Source organism: Microcebus murinus, chromosome 12 (assembly GCF_040939455.1).
Source record: "Microcebus murinus isolate Inina chromosome 12, M.murinus_Inina_mat1.0, whole genome shotgun sequence".
NCBI lineage: Eukaryota > Metazoa > Chordata > Mammalia > Primates > Cheirogaleidae > Microcebus > Microcebus murinus.
In genome coordinates this window covers 289,309-300,950 of record NC_134115.1, presented here as the reverse complement: position 1 = coordinate 300,950, position 11,642 = coordinate 289,309, and the positions used below count along the sequence as shown (strand labels likewise).

The 11,642-nt window shown below is 63.2% G+C and overlaps 3 pseudogenes; all 3 read right to left on the bottom strand.

Annotated features, from left to right (window-relative positions):
• Positions 1 to 3,278: 3,278 nt before the first annotated feature.
• LOC142874531 (uncharacterized) lies at positions 3,279 to 3,397 on the bottom strand (annotated as a pseudogene).
• A 3,776-nt stretch (positions 3,398 to 7,173) lies between these two features.
• LOC142874530 (uncharacterized) lies at positions 7,174 to 7,292 on the bottom strand (annotated as a pseudogene).
• Positions 7,293 to 11,065: 3,773 nt separating this feature from the next.
• On the bottom strand, positions 11,066 to 11,184 carry LOC142874529 (uncharacterized; annotated as a pseudogene).
• Between the last annotated feature and the right edge of the window lie 458 nt (positions 11,185 to 11,642).

Sequence of the window (11,642 nt, the reverse complement as noted above, 5' to 3'; positions counted from 1 at the left end):
TCTCTCTGGGGATGTGTCCCATGGGTGGGGTGGGGTGGCGTGGTTTGGGGGGCGCTGAAGAAATCAGTCCCCTCCATCTCCTACCTCTGGAAAACGCCCAAGCCCGTGGAGAACTGCCGGCACCGCTTCGTGGGGGCCGGGACCCTCCTCCGTGTCCTCCTGTGGCCCAGTCCAAGGGGCCTGGGCCTGGCCGGGGCTGCATTGGACCCCGACCACCCTGGCGTGTGGACTCGCTAAAAATCGGCCATTAGATATTGGATTCCAGCTTCCTGGAGGTCATTTCACTAATGAGTGCACCGGAAAGAGTTTCCTAATCCATCTGTGAGGGTGGCAACTGAAAGAGAATTTTAAAGCTGACAGAATAGGCGAGGGAAGGCATAGGAGATTTCCACACCCAGCAAGGAAGACTTTCCCGGAATGGAAGAAAGAAACGAGCAAACAGAGACACCGGTAGCCCGCCCGGAAAAGAGTCTGCCCCTTAGAGAAAGCACCCTGACCAGGTTCACCCGTGGGTGGGTGGCGAGCTAGCGGCGTTCAGAAGAGCGAGGCCCGCAGTCTGTGCGGAAGACACCTGCGCTCGGGTGTGTGTGGCGGCGCGGTTCACAAGCAGCTCTAGACGTTAAACCAAGGAGAAGCCAGGGAGTTCCCAACGCCCCAGGTGTCCTCAGCCCACGACTGGCTGCTGTGGGAATGCGAAGCCCGGCTCCTTGTCTCAGAGCGGGGTTCCCAGGAGGATCAGGCTGAAGCTGGGACTCGGCCTCAAAGTGTCCCCTCGCATGGCCACCCCCTTCCCCTTCCTGCTCCTCTACTCCTGGTGCCCCTCCATCCAGGGGCCAGACCTTAAAGAGTCACTGCAAGAGAATCCTGGTCCCAAAGGAGCCTTCTGGGGGACCGGTGCTGAGAGAGGTTGTGGGCATGGCCCGCTGGGGCTCTGCCCGACCCAGGGCTGAGAGATGCCACCTCCCAGCTCTGGGTCCCTGCAGGAAGTGTTGGCAAGCACAGGGCCGGTCCTCCAAAGGCCCAGGTGCAGGGAGCCCAGGCCAAGCAGCCTGTGGAAGAAGCCACTTGCCGTGCCACCCCGGGAACAGGACTGCAGGCCCCGGCCCTTCCCACCTCCTCCTCCTCCTCCTCCTCCCCCCCGCCCCGCCCCCACAGGGCACAGGGCTCAGAGACACCTCAGACTCTTGCTACCCAAAGTGCAAAGGGCATCAGTGGCTCCTCCAACACCCCCCCCCCCGCCCAGCAGACCACGTTGTCCAGCCAGCCCCCGGGCCTCCCTGGGGTGCCCAGCACAAAAGTGCAGACACCCACCGGACCCTCAGTCTCAGTTTTCGGAGGTTTTTGCCACTCCAAGGACCCGCAGGCCAGCTGGGCCTTCGGGCAGGACAGAGAGCCCCGGAATCCGACGTGGAGAGCTGCGTGTACGTCCCCATCAGGAGGCGGTCCCCACCTCCGAGGCTCTCCCCTTGCTGGGAGCGGCAGCCCAGCCGGCAGCCGCAGGGCCTCAGGGAAGACACCAGGCTGGGCCCCCGCGGCACAGCGGGGGCACGTCCCCCGCACTCACGCGACTTAGGGACGGCTGCTGGAGACTGCTGCGGCCACCCTGCTGCCGGGTTTCTGGTGGGCTTCCTGGAAGCAGCGTCCATACCAAGCCCTTGGAAGGCCCAGGCGATGGAGGAGCCCGTCAGGCAGGGGCCCAGGACGGTGAGAGGCCGGGCGGGCGGGAAGGAGCATGTCAGGCAGGGGCAGAGGACGGTGACAGGCCGGGCGGGGAGGAGCCGGTCAGGCGGGGGCCCAGGACAGTGACGGGCCTGGCCGGGGAGGAGTGCGTCAGGCAGGGGCAGAGGAGACGGGCTGGGTAAGGGGTAGGGTGACAGTTAGGGCACAATTCACAATCGCAAAGACGTGGAAGCGACCCGAGTGCCCATCCATCCAGGAGTGCATCAATAAAATGTGGCGCGTGGACACCACGGAGTGCCATTCGGCTGTGAGGAGCAGCGGTGAGAGGGCGCCTCTCGTGTTCTCCTGGCCAGAGCTGGAACCCGTTCCAGTAGGCCAGGTATCCCAAGAATGGACACACGAGCACCACGTGAGCGCGCTCACCAGCAAATTGGTACGAACGGATGGACGCCTAAGTGGACAGAGAGGAATCACCTTCATCGGGTGGGTGTCGGGCGGGTGGGGGGAGGGGAGGGGCATACACATCCATTAGGCATGGGGTGGGTGCGCACCGACTGGGGGATGGGCGCACTTGAAGCTCTGACCCGAGGGGGGAGGCTTGGAGAGGGCAAGGCACCCGACCTTAACATTGGTACCCCCACAATACGCTGGAACAACATGAGAGGTATATGAATAAGAACACAGGGGGGGCCGGGCGCGGTGGCTCACGCCTGTAATCCTAGCTCTCTGGGAGGCCGAGGCGGGCGGATTGCTCCAGGTCAGGAGTTCGAAACCAGCCTGAGCAAGAGCGAGACCCCGTCTCTACTAAAAATAGAAAGAAATTAATTGGCCAACTAATATATATAGAAAAACACAGCCGGGCGTGGTGGTGCATGCCTGTAGTCCCAACTACTCGGGAGGCTGAGGCAGCAGGATTGCTTGAGCCCGGAGATTGAGGTTGCTGTGAGCTAGGCTGACGCCATGGCACTCACTCTAGCCTGGGCAGCAAAACGAGACTCTGTCTCAAAAAAAAAAAAAAAAAAGAACGCAGGGGGGAGGGGGGCACGGGCGTCACATGTCACCTGAATACTTGTACTCCCATCATCTGCTTGAAGAGAGAGAGAAAAGAAAATGCAATCCTAGAGGTAAGAGACACTTTTTAAAAATAATGAATCCGAAGACAAAAGTAAAAGGAGGCCTGTGGAGCAGGTCTGGGTGTGACTCCGGATCCCCCAACATCAGGTGCCACCACCAAAGATTCCTGCGTGTAGCCCATAGAACCCCAAAAGCAACGGGACGAGTTCTGGTCACATACTCCCTCAAAATGACATCCTGGCCTTCTTCTGGAACTCCCTCCCCTCTCAGACTCTCAAGGTTTCCTCCAGCGTGTCGGTTCCCACAGAGCAGACCTTTGGTCTGAGACCTGACAGTCCAGATGCCACGCATGCTGCCGCGTGGCGGCGGTGTCGCGGCTTGGGACAAGAGGAGGCCCCACGGTGCGGGCTGGGGCGCCAGGCACCGCGCGGGCGCTGAGGGTGGGGGTGACCCCCACCCCGGGCCGCCGCCGCGCTCCCAGAAAGGGGACAGAACAAGAGGCAAAAAAAAAAAAAAAAAGCAGCAGCCTGTGGCACCCGGTATTCCCAGGCGGTCTCCCATCCAAGTACTAACCGGGCCCGACCCTGCTTAGCTTCCCAGACCAGACGAGATCGGGGGCGTTCAGGGTGGTGTGGCCCTAGACGGCGGCGGAGGGCGCCCCTGCCCCGCTCAAGAAGCCGAGCCTCTCTGGGCTTCCCCGCCGCCGCCTCCCGCGCCGGGCCGGGCCGGTTGAGTTCGCCGGCCGGGTCCCGCGGGCTCCCAAGGACGGGGGTGATGGGCGGGGCTGGGCGGGGCGGGGCGGGGCGGGGGGCTGTCTCTCTATACACACACACACACACTCACACTCACTCACACTCACACAAGATGCGCCTCCACGGCTGGACTCGCCAAGGTGGAGCCCTCCCAGCCCCCCTCGTCTCCTCGCCCGGCCTCCTTCACCTACCCGCTGCCCACCCCCAGCGCGTCGCTGCCTGCCGCTGACTGCGCACGCGCGGGACGCTCGCCCTTTGACCCCAGCCAGGGGCCGCCCTCCCCCACAACCCCTTTCAGCTGCGCCCCCCCCCCCCCCCCGCGCCCTGTGGGTGGGCTGCCGCCTATTCCCCCGGGCCAGGGCTGGGGCACAGCCAGTGTATGGGGCGTCTCTCTCTGGGGATGTGTCCCATGGGTGGGGTGGGGTGGCGTGGTTTGGGGGGCGCTGAAGAAATCAGTCCCCTCCATCTCCTACCTCTGGAAAACGCCCAAGCCCGTGGAGAACTGCCGGCACCGCTTCGTGGGGGCCGGGACCCTCCTCCGTGTCCTCCTGTGGCCCAGTCCAAGGGGCCTGGGCCTGGCCGGGGCTGCATTGGACCCCGACCACCCTGGCGTGTGGACTCGCTAAAAATCGGCCATTAGATATTGGATTCCAGCTTCCTGGAGGTCATTTCACTAATGAGTGCACCGGAAAGAGTTTCCTAATCCATCTGTGAGGGTGGCAACTGAAAGAGAATTTTAAAGCTGACAGAATAGGCGAGGGAAGGCATAGGAGATTTCCACACCCAGCAAGGAAGACTTTCCCGGAATGGAAGAAAGAAACGAGCAAACAGAGACACCGGTAGCCCGCCCGGAAAAGAGTCTGCCCCTTAGAGAAAGCACCCTGACCAGGTTCACCCGTGGGTGGGTGGCGAGCTAGCGGCGTTCAGAAGAGCGAGGCCCGCAGTCTGTGCGGAAGACACCTGCGCTCGGGTGTGTGTGGCGGCGCGGTTCACAAGCAGCTCTAGACGTTAAACCAAGGAGAAGCCAGGGAGTTCCCAACGCCCCAGGTGTCCTCAGCCCACGACTGGCTGCTGTGGGAATGCGAAGCCCGGCTCCTTGTCTCAGAGCGGGGTTCCCAGGAGGATCAGGCTGAAGCTGGGACTCGGCCTCAAAGTGTCCCCTCGCATGGCCACCCCCTTCCCCTTCCTGCTCCTCTACTCCTGGTGCCCCTCCATCCAGGGGCCAGACCTTAAAGAGTCACCGCAAGAGAATCCTGGTCCCAAAGGAGCCTTCTGGGGGACCGGTGCTGAGAGAGGTTGTGGGCATGGCCCGCTGGGGCTCTGCCCTACCCAGGGCTGAGAGATGCCACCTCCCAGCTCTGGGTCCCTGCAGGAAGTGTTGGCAAGCACAGGGCCGGTCCTCCAAAGGCCCAGGTGCAGGGAGCCCAGGCCAAGCAGCCTGTGGAAGAAGCCACTTGCCGTGCCACCCCGGGAACAGGACTGCAGGCCCCGGCCCTTCCCACCTCCTCCTCCTCCTCCTCCTCCCCCCCGCCCCGCCCCCACAGGGCACAGGGCTCAGAGACACCTCAGACTCTTGCTACCAAAAGTGCAAAGGGCATCAGTGGCTCCTCCAACACCCCCCCCCCCGCCCAGCAGACCACGTTGTCCAGCCAGCCCCCGGGCCTCCCTGGGGTGCCCAGCACAAAAGTGCAGACACCCACCGGACCCTCAGTCTCAGTTTTCGGAGGTTTTTGCCACTCCAAGGACCCGCAGGCCAGCTGGGCCTTCGGGCAGGACAGAGAGCCCCGGAATCCGACGTGGAGAGCTGCGTGTACGTCCCCATCAGGAGGCGGTCCCCACCTCCGCGGCTCTCCCCTTGCTGGGAGCGGCAGCCCAGCCGGCAGCCGCAGGGCCTCAGGGAAGACACCAGGCTGGGCCCCCGCGGCACAGCGGGGGCACGTCCCCCGCACTCACGCGACTTAGGGACGGCTGCTGGAGACTGCTGCGGCCACCCTGCTGCCGGGTTTCTGGTGGGCTTCCTGGAAGCAGCGTCCATACCAAGCCCTTGGAAGGCCCAGGCGACGGAGGAGCCGGTCAGGCAGGGGCCCAGGACGGTGAGAGGCCGGGCGGGCGGGAAGGAGCATGTCAGGCAGGGGCAGAGGACGGTGACAGGCCGGGCGGGGAGGAGCCGGTCAGGCGGGGGCCCAGGACAGTGACGGGCCTGGCCGGGGAGGAGTGCGTCAGGCAGGGGCAGAGGAGACGGGCTGGGTAAGGGGTAGGGTGACAGTTAGGGCACAATTCACAATCGCAAAGACGTGGAAGCGACCCGAGTGCCCATCCATCCAGGAGTGCATCAATAAAATGTGGCGCGTGGACACCACGGAGTGCCATTCGGCTGTGAGGAGCAGCGGTGAGAGGGCGCCTCTCGTGTTCTCCTGGCCAGAGCTGGAACCCGTTCCAGTAGGCCAGGTATCCCAAGAATGGACACACGAGCACCACGTGAGCGCGCTCACCAGCAAATTGGTACGAACGGATGGACGCCTAAGTGGACAGAGAGGAATCACCTTCATCGGGTGGGTGTCGGGCGGGTGGGGGGAGGGGAGGGGCATACACATCCATTAGGCATGGGGTGGGTGCGCACCGACTGGGGGATGGGCGCACTTGAAGCTCTGACCCGAGGGGGGAGGCTTGGAGAGGGCAAGGCACCCGACCTTAACATTGGTACCCCCACAATACGCTGGAACAACATGAGAGGTATATGAATAAGAACACAGGGGGGGCCGGGCGCGGTGGCTCACGCCTGTAATCCTAGCTCTCTGGGAGGCCGAGGCGGGCGGATTGCTCCAGGTCAGGAGTTCGAAACCAGCCTGAGCAAGAGCGAGACCCCGTCTCTACTAAAAATAGAAAGAAATTAATTGGCCAACTAATATATATAGAAAAACACAGCCGGGCGTGGTGGTGCATGCCTGTAGTCCCAACTACTCGGGAGGCTGAGGCAGCAGGATTGCTTGAGCCCGGAGATTGAGGTTGCTGTGAGCTAGGCTGACGCCATGGCACTCACTCTAGCCTGGGCAGCAAAACGAGACTCTGTCTCAAAAAAAAAAAAAAAAAAGAACGCAGGGGGGAGGGGGGCACGGGCGTCACATGTCACCTGAATACTTGTACTCCCATCATCTGCTTGAAGAGAGAGAGAAAAGAAAATGCAATCCTAGAGGTAAGAGACACTTTTTAAAAATAATGAATCCGAAGACAAAAGTAAAAGGAGGCCTGTGGAGCAGGTCTGGGTGTGACTCCGGATCCCCCAACATCAGGTGCCACCACCAAAGATTCCTGCGTGTAGCCCATAGAACCCCAAAAGCAACGGGACGAGTTCTGGTCACATACTCCCTCAAAATGACATCCTGGCCTTCTTCTGGAACTCCCTCCCCTCTCAGACTCTCAAGGTTTCCTCCAGCGTGTCGGTTCCCACAGAGCAGACCTTTGGTCTGAGACCTGACAGTCCAGATGCCACGCATGCTGCCGCGTGGCGGCGGTGTCGCGGCTTGGGACAAGAGGAGGCCCCACGGTGCGGGCTGGGGCGCCAGGCACCGCGCGGGCGCTGAGGGTGGGGGTGACCCCCACCCCGGGCCGCCGCCGCGCTCCCAGAAAGGGGACAGAACAAGAGGCAAAAAAAAAAAAAAAAAGCAGCAGCCTGTGGCACCCGGTATTCCCAGGCGGTCTCCCATCCAAGTACTAACCGGGCCCGACCCTGCTTAGCTTCCCAGACCAGACGAGATCGGGGGCGTTCAGGGTGGTGTGGCCCTAGACGGTGGCGGAGGGCGCCCCTGCCCCGCTCAAGAAGCCGAGCCTCTCTGGGCTTCCCCGCCGCCGCCTCCCGCGCCGGGCCGGGCCGGTTGAGTTCGCCGGCCGGGTCCCGCGGGCTCCCAGGGACGGGGGTGATGGGCGGGGCTGGGCGGGGCGGGGCGGGGCGGGGGGCTGTCTCTCTATACACACACACACACACTCACACTCACTCACACTCACACAAGATGCGCCTCCACGGCTGGACTCGCCAAGGTGGAGCCCTCCCAGCCCCCCTCGTCTCCTCGCCCGGCCTCCTTCACCTACCCGCTGCCCACCCCCAGCGCGTCGCTGCCTGCCGCTGACTGCGCACGCGCGGGACGCTCGCCCTTTGACCCCAGCCAGGGGCCGCCCTCCCCCACAACCCCTTTCAGCTGCGCCCCCCCCCCCCCGCGCCCTGTGGGTGGGCTGCCGCCTATTCCCCCGGGCCAGGGCTGGGGCACAGCCAGTGTATGGGGCGTCTCTCTCTGGGGATGTGTCCCATGGGTGGGGTGGGGTGGCGTGGTTTGGGGGGCGCTGAAGAAATCAGTCCCCTCCATCTCCTACCTCTGGAAAACGCCCAAGCCCGTGGAGAACTGCCGGCACCGCTTCGTGGGGGCCGGGACCCTCCTCCGTGTCCTCCTGTGGCCCAGTCCAAGGGGCCTGGGCCTGGCCGGGGCTGCATTGGACCCCGACCACCCTGGCGTGTGGACTCGCTAAAAATCGGCCATTAGATATTGGATTCCAGCTTCCTGGAGGTCATTTCACTAATGAGTGCACCGGAAAGAGTTTCCTAATCCATCTGTGAGGGTGGCAACTGAAAGAGAATTTTAAAGCTGACAGAATAGGCGAGGGAAGGCATAGGAGATTTCCACACCCAGCAAGGAAGACTTTCCCGAAATGGAAGAAAGAAACGAGCAAACAGAGACACCGGTAGCCCGCCCGGAAAAGAGTCTGCCCCTTAGAGAAAGCACCCTGACCAGGTTCACCCGTGGGTGGGTGGCGAGCTAGCGGCGTTCAGAAGAGCGAGGCCCGCAGTCTGTGCGGAAGACACCTGCGCTCGGGTGTGTGTGGCGGCGCGGTTCACAAGCAGCTCTAGACGTTAAACCAAGGAGAAGCCAGGGAGTTCCCAACGCCCCAGGTGTCCTCAGCCCACGACTGGCTGCTGTGGGAATGCGAAGCCCGGCTCCTTGTCTCAGAGCGGGGTTCCCAGGAGGATCAGGCTGAAGCTGGGACTCGGCCTCAAAGTGTCCCCTCGCATGGCCACCCCCTTCCCCTTCCTGCTCCTCTACTCCTGGTGCCCCTCCATCCAGGGGCCAGACCTTAAAGAGTCACCGCAAGAGAATCCTGGTCCCAAAGGAGCCTTCTGGGGGACCGGTGCTGAGAGAGGTTGTGGGCATGGCCCGCTGGGGCTCTGCCCGACCCAGGGCTGAGAGATGCCACCTCCCAGCTCTGGGTCCCTGCAGGAAGTGTTGGCAAGCACAGGGCCGGTCCTCCAAAGGCCCAGGTGCAGGGAGCCCAGGCCAAGCAGCCTGTGGAAGAAGCCACTTGCCGTGCCACCCCGGGAACAGGACTGCAGGCCCCGGCCCTTCCCACCTCCTCCTCCTCCTCCTCCTCCCCCCCGCCCCGCCCCCACAGGGCACAGGGCTCAGAGACACCTCAGACTCTTGCTACCCAAAGTGCAAAGGGCATCAGTGGCTCCTCCAACACCCCCCCCCCGCCCAGCAGACCACGTTGTCCAGCCAGCCCCCGGGCCTCCCTGGGGTGCCCAGCACAAAAGTGCAGACACCCACCGGACCCTCAGTCTCAGTTTTCGGAGGTTTTTGCCACTCCAAGGACCCGCAGGCCAGCTGGGCCTTCGGGCAGGACAGAGAGCCCCGGAATCCGACGTGGAGAGCTGCGTGTACGTCCCCATCAGGAGGCGGTCCCCACCTCCGCGGCTCTCCCCTTGCTGGGAGCGGCAGCCCAGCCGGCAGCCGCAGGGCCTCAGGGAAGACACCAGGCTGGGCCCCCGCGGCACAGCGGGGGCACGTCCCCCGCACTCACGCGACTTAGGGACGGCTGCTGGAGACTGCTGCGGCCACCCTGCTGCCGGGTTTCTGGTGGGCTTCCTGGAAGCAGCGTCCATACCAAGCCCTTGGAAGGCCCAGGCGACGGAGGAGCCGGTCAGGCAGGGGCCCAGGACGGTGAGAGGCCGGGCGGGCGGGAAGGAGCATGTCAGGCAGGGGCAGAGGACGGTGACAGGCCGGGCGGGGAGGAGCCGGTCAGGCGGGGGCCCAGGACAGTGACGGGCCTGGCCGGGGAGGAGTGCGTCAGGCAGGGGCAGAGGAGACGGGCTGGGTAAGGGGTAGGGTGACAGTTAGGGCACAATTCACAATCGCAAAGACGTGGAAGCGACCCGAGTGCCCATCCATCCAGGAGTGCATCAATAAAATGTGGCGCGTGGACACCACGGAGTGCCATTCGGCTGTGAGGAGCAGCGGTGAGAGGGCGCCTCTCGTGTTCTCCTGGCCAGAGCTGGAACCCGTTCCAGTAGGCCAGGTATCCCAAGAATGGACACACGAGCACCACGTGAGCGCGCTCACCAGCAAATTGGTACGAACGGATGGACGCCTAAGTGGACAGAGAGGAATCACCTTCATCGGGTGGGTGTCGGGCGGGTGGGGGGAGGGGAGGGGCATACACATCCATTAGGCATGGGGTGGGTGCGCACCGACTGGGGGATGGGCGCACTTGAAGCTCTGACCCGAGGGGGGAGGCTTGGAGAGGGCAAGGCACCCGACCTTAACATTGGTACCCCCACAATACGCTGGAACAACATGAGAGGTATATGAATAAGAACACAGGGGGGGCCGGGCGCGGTGGCTCACGCCTGTAATCCTAGCTCTCTGGGAGGCCGAGGCGGGCGGATTGCTCCAGGTCAGGAGTTCGAAACCAGCCTGAGCAAGAGCGAGACCCCGTCTCTACTAAAAATAGAAAGAAATTAATTGGCCAACTAATATATATAGAAAAACACAGCCGGGCGTGGTGGTGCATGCCTGTAGTCCCAACTACTCGGGAGGCTGAGGCAGCAGGATTGCTTGAGCCCGGAGATTGAGGTTGCTGTGAGCTAGGCTGACGCCATGGCACTCACTCTAGCCTGGGCAGCAAAACGAGACTCTGTCTCAAAAAAAAAAAAAAAAAAAGAACGCAGGGGGGAGGGGGGCACGGGCGTCACATGTCACCTGAATACTTGTACTCCCATCATCTGCTTGAAGAGAGAGAGAAAAGAAAATGCAATCCTAGAGGTAAGAGACACTTTTTAAAAATAATGAATCCGAAGACAAAAGTAAAAGGAGGCCTGTGGAGCAGGTCTGGGTGTGACTCCGGATCCCCCAACATCAGGTGCCACCACCAAAGATTCCTGCGTGTAGCCCATAGAACCCCAAAAGCAACGGGACGAGTTCTGGTCACATACTCCCTCAAAATGACATCCTGGCCTTCTTCTGGAACTCCCTCCCCTCTCAGACTCTCAAGGTTTCCTCCAGCGTGTCGGTTCCCACAGAGCAGACCTTTGGTCTGAGACCTGACAGTCCAGATGCCACGCATGCTGCCGCGTGGCGGCGGTGTCGCGGCTTGGGACAAGAGGAGGCCCCACGGTGCGGGCTGGGGCGCCAGGCACCGCGCGGGCGCTGAGGGTGGGGGTGACCCCCACCCCGGGCCGCCGCCGCGCTCCCAGAAAGGGGACAGAACAAGAGGCAAAAAAAAAAAAAAAAAGCAGCAGCCTGTGGCACCCGGTATTCCCAGGCGGTCTCCCATCCAAGTACTAACCGGGCCCGACCCTGCTTAGCTTCCCAGACCAGACGAGATCGGGGGCGTTCAGGGTGGTGTGGCCCTAGACGGTGGCGGAGGGCGCCCCTGCCCCGCTCAAGAAGCCGAGCCTCTCTGGGCTTCCCCGCCGCCGCCTCCCGCGCCGGGCCGGGCCGGTTGAGTTCGCCGGCCGGGTCCCGCGGGCTCCCAGGGACGGGGGTGATGGGCGGGGCTGGGCGGGGCGGGGCGGGGCGGGGGGCTGTCTCTCTATACACACACACACACACTCACACTCACTCACACTCACACAAGATGCGCCTCCACGGCTGGACTCGCCAAGGTGGAGCCCTCCCAGCCCCCCTCGTCTCCTCGCCCGGCCTCCTTCACCTACCCGCTGCCCACCCCCAGCGCGTCGCTGCCTGCCGCTGACTGCGCACGCGCGGGACGCTCGCCCTTTGACCCCAGCCAGGGGCCGCCCTCCCCCACAACCCCTTTCAGCTGCGCCCCCCCCCCCCGCGCCCTGTGGGTGGGCTGCCGCCTATTCCCCCG